This window comes from Carya illinoinensis, chromosome 6 (assembly GCF_018687715.1).
Source record: "Carya illinoinensis cultivar Pawnee chromosome 6, C.illinoinensisPawnee_v1, whole genome shotgun sequence".
Lineage (NCBI taxonomy): Eukaryota > Viridiplantae > Streptophyta > Magnoliopsida > Fagales > Juglandaceae > Carya > Carya illinoinensis.
This window is the reverse complement of record NC_056757.1, coordinates 10,247,704-10,256,872: the sequence shown is the minus strand read 5'-3', so window position 1 is coordinate 10,256,872 and position 9,169 is coordinate 10,247,704. Positions and strand designations below refer to the sequence as shown.

Sequence of the window (9,169 nt, the reverse complement as noted above, 5' to 3'; positions counted from 1 at the left end):
TAGATTTTAGTGAAAATAGAAAAAACACAAAAATGAAAACTGTTTTTACATAGACTAAAAAAAAACTACACAAAAAAATTAAATTTAAACAATTTTTTTTTAATCACCTGATGATCTATCGATCCACTCTCACTTTAGTGAAAAATATGTTTTTAAAATGATATCATTTAAGTTTTCCTATCTATTTTAACAAAACCCAATAACTAACACATCTAAAAAATTTTAAAATTTTTCTCAACCAAATATATCTTTTTAAGTCTCATGAGATCCATACAAATGCTAGACTTTTGGAAAGCTCAATGGAGAGTTTAAAATAAAATTCTATTCATCATTTTTCTAACTATCATCTCTTTATTATTTTTTGACATGGTGCTGCATGGTTGAAATGTAATTAAAAAGGGAAGTTCTACACGACCTCCTTACTGCAGATCAACCTTAGCACACATAGTACGTGGATTTATTTCTTTTTTTATTTTTTTATTTTTATGAAATGTGTGTTTAGCATCCTAAATCTAAAATTTGGCATTTTCCCTACATCCACTCCTGGGCTCTACCCACTTTGGTTCTCTTCCACAAGGCTTCGTCACACAACTGGAGGTGTTGCTTCCAATCGCTCGTCTTCCAAATATGGGGCAGCGACATTGATCTATTCCGAAAGAAGGATTTGTATTTTTCTCTCCATTCTGTTTCCATTTCCTAGAATCTCTTATATTGTGTGTCTTTTTGTGTTTCTTAGATATGTGGCTTTGTATTTGTTGGATCTATATTTTTTATCTTTTAATGGTTGTTAATTTTGGATATTTTCTTATATGAGAATAAGAAAACACAATGGTGAGGGGAATTGATTGGCTGGAGTCTCAAATGGTGAGAGAGGTATCTTCGGTAGTCGTGCAAGCCAATAATTTAGTTTAGTATTTGAGGTTTGTTCTGCTTAGATCAAATTAGGCAATGAGTTCTAAGCTTTTCAGTTAATGTGAGTGTTTTTATTTCTCGGCTTTGCTCTACTTACAAAAGTTTATTGGCTTTGTTCTATACCTTATACATCTATTGAAAGCAATCCATGAATTTAGTTTCTAGATTTGTCCCTTTAATGAGATTGATTTAGATGGATTGTCATATTAAGGTTGGATGGAAATCTCTTGGTTAATTTGATCTATACCTTATACAAAGAGAAAAATATGTGTAATTGGTGCATTTGAATTGATTGAACTTGAAATAAATAAGGTTTAGAAAGAGCTTGTGTGGAAAAAACAAATTGCAAAAGCAATTAAGCTGAGAAAGCGACAATGAAATTATATAGGAAATTTCTTTAACCTAAAAGGACCTAAGTTTATTTGTTTGGTTATCTATTGGATATATATTCTTGCACCTTCCGAGCATTAGAAGCCTTTTTAAATTTTTGGGACCCCAAGTTTGGGAACCATTGGTACCAACCAATGTTGTTTGTTACTTGTAGAGCAAGACACTTGTGAAAGATCACACCTTGAAGTTAAAGATAGTTTCTTTTCTTTCATTCTCTCAAGATGTGAATTATAGGCATTTTTTCCAAACTAAATACGCAAATCAGGAGGTTTATCAGTCAACTAAGATTTGACAATTATGTAATTTATTGGTACTCTGTCTGTGCCTTTTATGAATTCATAAAAGAAGTTTTAAATGAGATAATGGAAAATAATGCAAATAATTATTCATAAAAGGACTCTCGTACCATCTTGTTAAGTGAGAAAATGATGAAGTTGTTATCTCAACCTAGTGTAGTACTCTAACACAATTAATGCCACTAGCCAATGATGAGGTGTGAGGTTATTTCCATCTTGTCGCGTTTATATATTTTCGTGTAATATTTCATTTTTAATGTCTTCATGTTAATTTGTCATTTTGAATATCTTCAGGATATACCATGCTTGCTCCATGGAACTTAGTATAGATATTATCCCCGAGTTTGAGTTCAGCCTTGGCCTACTAATTGTGTATTTGTAAGTAGGTAATCTCAACCTTTGTGAACTGTAGTGGAAGATAGAGGTTAGGCATTTGTTGATGTCAACTATGATGGAAGCATTGGTTTGTTCCACATCTTAAGGATTTTAATATTAAACATTAACTCTGCTTAATCCCAATTTTTTTTCTTGCTTTCCAAATATCCTTAGATAGTTTTTGCAATTAGTTTCACCTATTGAAGAGTTGTAATTTCAATTTATATAAGTTGAACTCATTGCTAAGGGGTGGACGAACTTTATTTTGAAGCTTGTGGTAGAGCATATCGAGATCGGCTCACGAGTTGTTGGGGAATTGTTGACGTTAATGATTGTTGTAGTTATGCTAGATTTTTGGTAGTTAACTATATGTTACTTTTCTTCCTAGATTGGGATTCTTGTGAACCATTTTAAAAAAAGATTTAGGGCTGGAGATTCCTTGTATGGTGTAAGTGTTACATTGACAAGCCTAAAAAATGGTTTCTTCAAAGTTTTACAAAGTGGTCATTAGCTAGATTGTGCCACTGGTTAATATAGCTCTAGAATAAACTCTTTGGTTTACATGTGATGCATTGCTATAAGTTTTTACTAAAAGGATTTTCATTTCATACAAATAGCATCTCGGTAAATAAATAGTATTTCTTTGCAAGGAAATGACTGTTGCCTTTGTGAATTTACATAACTGTTAGTATTATGTATTTGTTATATGTTTTTTTTTTCCTTTTGATGCTACAGGTAAATACAATGAAGGTTCAACATGCAAAGGACAATAGAAGTTGAAAGGAGAATGAATTTTGTAAAGAAATTTGAAGTTGAGAAATTTATATTTCCAATTGAGAATTTTAAACTTACTATAGATATTGTCCAATTTAGAAATTTGTAAAGAGATTTGTATTTAAAGTTGAGAATATGTAGTACTGATAATGCATCTTTGGTATTAGCAACTGTAATCTTTTATTGTATCTAAAGTTGGTATTTTGTTATTTGTAATGTATTGAAACCTGGGTAGTAGCTTTTGTAAATGTACAAATAGAGCAAATGCCTAAGCAGCATACAAAATGGTTGGGCAATGGTAGAAAATAAGAAATTGCCTGTTCCAAAAAAAAGAAAAGCAAAATTGCTTTATAGCATTTACAGGTCAATGTAATTTGCAAATTTTTCTTCAAGTAAAATGTTAGCATTTGGTCAAGACGAGGTCAAGTAGACATAGATGTACTTCTTCCGACATTGTGAGTGTAAAAATCATGCAAACTCCACATCTTTAGATCAGCATATAGGAAAAAAAATGTTAGCATTTTCTTGCAACATTTCAACTCCAAAAATCATGCCAACTCCAAAAATCACTCTAAAAATTATGTCAACTCAAAAAATCATGTCAACTCCTTAGTAAGCATGATCATGCCACGTTTCATCCTACAAACAAAGTTGTGGTGGAAAAAAAATATTCAAGTAATAGAGTTTTATAATCTATTTAAGAGAAAAAGCTACGAATTACAAACTTAGAAAAATAAATGCAATATAATTGAATGAACAACAGAAAAGTTAACTTAATATCCATAATAAACTGTCATAATTATATTTATAGAGAATATGCTATACATATTAGGATCCGATCAATCTATTTACATTTAAAACTAACATGACACATCTACAGCCTGAATCAACCAAAAAATATTACAAGAGATACGATCCAATTTAGACACAACAATATACGTGCTTTCCTATTCTCTACGATTCTTCTTCAAAGTTCATCATCTTTTTTGTGAAGCTTATTCTCTCTCTATTAGTTTGCCCTTTTCTTTTGAGCTTCATACCCACATAGCAATAAAGCATTTTCCCTCTTCCGAAGTTTATTCTCTTTTGTCAGAATTTTCTCAGGTTGTACCGATTAAAGTATTGACATGATGCCATAACTATCACTGTAGAGAGTACTATTCTTATTCTTCTTACCCAACTCCTCCAAGAAAGTCTATAACCAAATCACCTCCTTTAAGTTATCAAATGCATCAACATACCACCACAATGAAGCAACAATTTTTTAAAAGTTTGAATCCCAAAACATAGCAATACCACCCAGAGTGCATATAAAACCTATAATGTTCTTACTGCTGTCAATATCACTAGCTAAATCAACATCAATATAACCCTGCAGTTTCAGACCAGCTGTAGGAAAGGAAAGACATAGATTTGAAGAACACGTCAAGTACCTCAGAATCCACTATATTGCATCCGCTTTCCTATATTACTCATATCCTACTCACAACTCTCACTATATGGGCAGTGTCTGGTCTCGTACAAGTCATAGTATACATAAGTGAGCCAATAGTTGAGACTCAGGGTACCTTACTCATATAGTCAAGCTACTTCTTTGTCTTTAGTGACTAATCATTGCCAAATCTGAAATGACCTCTTAAAGGTGTGTCAACTGGTTTGGCTTTGTCTATATTCAACCTATTGAGGAGGATTTTAACATACTTTGCTTGTGAAAGTCTCAATGTGCCTTCATCACCATCTCTAATAATTCTTGTGCCAAGGATCTTCTTTGCAATTTCCAAATTCTTTATTGCAAATTATTTTGACAACTTCTATGGTTGATCTCCTCAATACTATACCCTGCAATAAACATAGCATCCATATACAATAATAGAATAATGAAGGAGTTGTAAAAGTGATCGACATAACAACAGTAGTTTACGTCACATTTGGTGTAACTAGAACTGCACATGAAGTTTAGCTAACCTTACAAACTTAGAGTCTTAAGGAGCTACATTTGTGGTATTTGCTGCTAAACTAGATTTGTCCTTGTACTGGACTTTTTCAATAATAATCACATTACTATTCCTGATGATTTTTTGATTCTAATAATCCAGAATTAGTAGCCAAATGATTCATCCATATGGTTGATAAAGAAGCACTTTCTCAATTTGGCATCAACCCTTGCTACGAGCATCATAATTAATATGAATATAAGATACAAAACAAGAAACATTTAAGTGAGGAAGTTTCACCTCGTTTTTTCTGCAAACATCCTTAGGTAATTTGCACTTTAAAGGAATTGATGCCCACAATTAATTAGATAAACTACAATGTTAATTGCATTAATCTAGAATATTGGTGGTAACCCAAGATGCAACCACATACTCCTAGCGTGATTAGTTATAGTCTTGTTCATATGCTCAACGACACCATTTTGTTATGGGGTCCTGGGAATAGTCTTTATCATTCTGATACTAGATGCTGCATAGTGCTCCTTAAACCCCAACCATGTATTCTTCACGATTATTAGAACTCAAACATTTCAGTTTCAAATCTGTTTCAGTCTCAACCATGACTTTCCATTCCATGAATGTTCCAATACATCATATGTACTCTTTAGGACATAGACCCATACTTTTCTGCTATAATTATCAATGAAGGTGACATATTACCTAGAGCCTTCAAGAGAAAAGGTCGAGGACCGCCCCACAAGTCACTATGCACATGTTTCAACTTTCTTGACCCTAGTGCTCTGCCACCGTTCAAGAAATTAACCATTTTTCTTCTTTTCCAGAATACAACTCTCACATTGGGGTGTAACTGGTCTGGTTCAGTCTGGTTTTGTACAATTTTTTGAACTAAACCGGTTACACCGATTTTATATTTTTAAAAACCAATTCTGCACCGAGTACCTCCCTAAACCGATACTTCTGGTTTTATCGGCTCTGATCCAATTTTCTAATTTTAGTATAGCTATATTGTTATAAGTTATAGTGATTTAATAGTATTAGTATTACTACAAAAAAGTGATTTAATATAGTACTAGTATTAATATTAAATCACTAAGTACTAATATAGTATTAATATTAATATAGTACTAGTATTAATATTGCTATTTTAAAGTGATTTAATATTAATAAGTTATAGTGATTTAATAGTATTAGTATTAATATAGATTATTAGTATTCTAATTTATACCAATTAATTAAAGTGAAATTTAATTACTATTCTAATATATATTAATATTACTAATGTATTATGTATTTATCAAAAGGATTCAGAAGAATATGCTGAGAATTTATTAGGCCTAAAAATGTATTTGATATATATATTTTATATTAATAACATATGATCAAATAAATGTTCATGTTTAATAAAAAGGTCTAAACTTGACCAAAAGACCAGCTAGAGAGAAGTCAGAGCTTCTCTATCTAGGAGGTGTTAATCTCTTCTGCACTTATTGTTGCTTCTTTGGTAGAAAGATTAGTAGCTGATCGAAGATGGATCTGAAATCTCTCATCACTCAAACTGAAGCTTTGTCATGGCATGATCTCAAATTACAACCTACACCAGAAAGAGCAATAGTCAATTCCAACAAAATCCTGATAGGAAGGTTAGTAGCTGATCGACCTCTTAACAAATATGCCATGCACTCATGCATAAAAGCATCATGGAATTTTATCCCCAATTTTCTCATAGAAGATTTGGAGATAAACAAGTTCATCTTCACATTTAGAACTCTTCAAGACAAACTACGAGTCATTAACCAAGCCCCTTGGAATTTTAAAGGGCACCTGTTAGTTCTTAAATCTTGGCCTCCTGGAGCTACTCTCCAAGAAATCAATCTAAACCATGCAACATTTTATGTCCAAATACATGATCTTCTACTAGATTATATAACCTTTGATAATGCTGTTGAAATTGGGAAAGCCCTTGGAGAACTCATCAAAGTGGAAGAAGATCCTCTCTATGGTTTAGCGTTCAGAAAATACATTAGACTCAAGGTTGAGATTGATGTAACAAAACCTCTTCAACAAGGTTTAATGATGCCTAGAGAAGACAACACTAAAGTTTGGATAGCGATCAAGTATGAAAAACTCACGGACTTTTGCTACTCTTGTGGAAGACTCGGCCACACATAAGTTTTCTGTGGTTTCCTACATTCAACCTCTACAACACTCTCTTATGGCCCATGGTTAAGAGCAGAATATGTTAACCCTCTTGGCAATGCACAAGCTCTTCATCAAACATCTAGAGGGCAGAATAGGGACATTGATCTCACGGAAAATGCAAACCGAACCTTTCACTCTCAATCTAGTGGGGAAGTTAATCAAGCAATTCAAGTCAGAACATAGCAACAAACAGAGGATTTCACTCAGCCCGTTTCTAAGGGAAAACAAATACTAACAAGCAGTTATAATGAGAGTGGTATGGTACCTCGGAAAAAGCCCGGCAATCATCTTATAAATCCAGGAGAATAGCTCACTCTCCAGCCAATTAACTCATATCCAGTCGCCGGCGAACACTCCAAGCATAACCTGTTTCAAGTTGGCAACCAAGCTTCAGCAAATCTTCTCTTGCAAACTGACTCTGCACAAACTCAAGCACTGTTCAGCTACAGTGATCAGCAGACAGTCAACTCTCCAACTAACGAAATCAATAGGATCACTCTGGAGACACCGACTGCACCCATCCATATCGGCTCCTACTGCAACAAAATCCAAGAATTATCTCTAACTGTAGAAAATCCCTCACGTGGAGCTACTGCACCGACCTGGCCATGCCCTACATTAAAGCCACCTCAAGAAGTCAACACTCACATGTGGAAAAAGTAGTGGAAGCAGATTTATACTGCAGTGAAAACTCTGCAGCCGAAGCAGGACACTCAAGCAATCGGATTCGGCCTGGCCTATCAAAGCACGCCTCATGTAAATCCTATAGCTCACATAGAAACGAGACCCCTCTTCATGGACCCACCAACAGCACATCATGTCCAGCGCTACCAGTCCACCTACACGGGGGGCCCAGCACTTCCTATCCCAACGGAAAGCCATCCGTTTGTTACAAGCCACACTTCTAGTGCATTTACTCTCCAGCTTCTAGAGGATAAAAGCCCAAGTCAAGATCATAGTCCCATGCAAACAGCATCCCTCTTGTCAGCATCAGTCAAACCAAAAAGGAAAATGGAGGAATTATTTGTAGTTGACATCCCGAGTTCGCAAGACATGAATTTTACTGAATCAGTCATCCCAGTGAATCATGAACTGGAACCCACTGAAGCACCAAAAAGAAAATTACAGCGTCTCAGCAAAATGGCAACAATGGAGTCCATGATTGATACAGAAAATAAACAAAATTAAGAGGAAGCTGGTATGGCTCTTACTTTACTGAAACTGAACTCAGGCTCAATGGGAAAAGGGAAAAAACCAAAAGGAAAATTCAGAGTCAATCCTTACAGCAAATCCACTCCATCATCCCTAGATCAATCCAAAATAGCTAGCGAGGCAAGCTACAAAATACCTCCAAGCACTAAATGAGGACAATAGCCTGGAATTGCAGGGGGCTAGCCCGACCCAAAGCATTCAGAAACTTAAGGGCAAATATTAGGAAATATAACCCTGACCTAGTTTTTTTGTCGGAAACCTTGGTGATGGATGATCGCACCATATCTATTGTAAATAGTTTAGGTTTCCATTTTTTTGTTAGTTCCCCAGCTGTTGGTAAAAAAGGGGATTATTACTTTTGTGGAGACCGGGAATGGATATTGAACCGGTCAATATAAATATGAATGCTATTATGGTTTTGGTGTACTCGGATCCATCTCATCACCCTTGGCTATTAACTTATGTTTATGCTCCAGCACATCATAATTTAAAAGCAAGCTTTTGGAATCACCTGGACTCAATACAACAAACTTTCAAAGGCCCACAGATGTGTATGGGAGATTTTAATGAAGTGACTAATCAGCAAGAGAAGCATGGGGGCCGGCCTTTCCATCAAAATCACAACTGTGGACTCAGATATACAATGGATACTCATGGTCTCATAGATATTGGATACTCGGGTCCGAGATATACGTAGACTAACAATAGAAGTGGAATGACACTAATTAGAGAACGACTGGATAGAGCGATTGTAAATAAAGAATGGAGGTTACTTTTTCCCGATGCATCACTACAAATTCTGGCATTATCAGCTTCAGATCATCATCCGATTCTATTGCACACGTCCAAAAATCAGAAACCAGCTTCCTCGTTCAAATTTGAAGAATTTTGGATCCATGAAACCATCAGTCAGAATGTCATCCAAGAAGCGTGGAGCAGATTCTTTCAAGGAAACCCAGCCTATATTCTATGCAGGAAAATCCAAGCAACCAAAGAAGCTCTCAAACTCTGGAACAAAAACTACTTCGGGCGAATCCAAAACAATATTCCAACCCT

The 9,169-nt window shown here is 34.8% G+C and overlaps 1 long non-coding RNA gene across 1 annotated transcript; it reads left to right on the top strand.

Moving 5' to 3' along the window:
* The first annotated feature begins 445 nt into the window (after nucleotides 1-445).
* Nucleotides 446-2,963, top strand: LOC122314132. Its single transcript, XR_006243607.1, has 2 exons — nucleotides 446-666; nucleotides 2,709-2,963. It is a non-coding gene; the product is annotated as an uncharacterized LOC122314132 (long non-coding RNA).
* The last annotated feature ends 6,206 nt before the right edge of the window (nucleotides 2,964-9,169 follow it).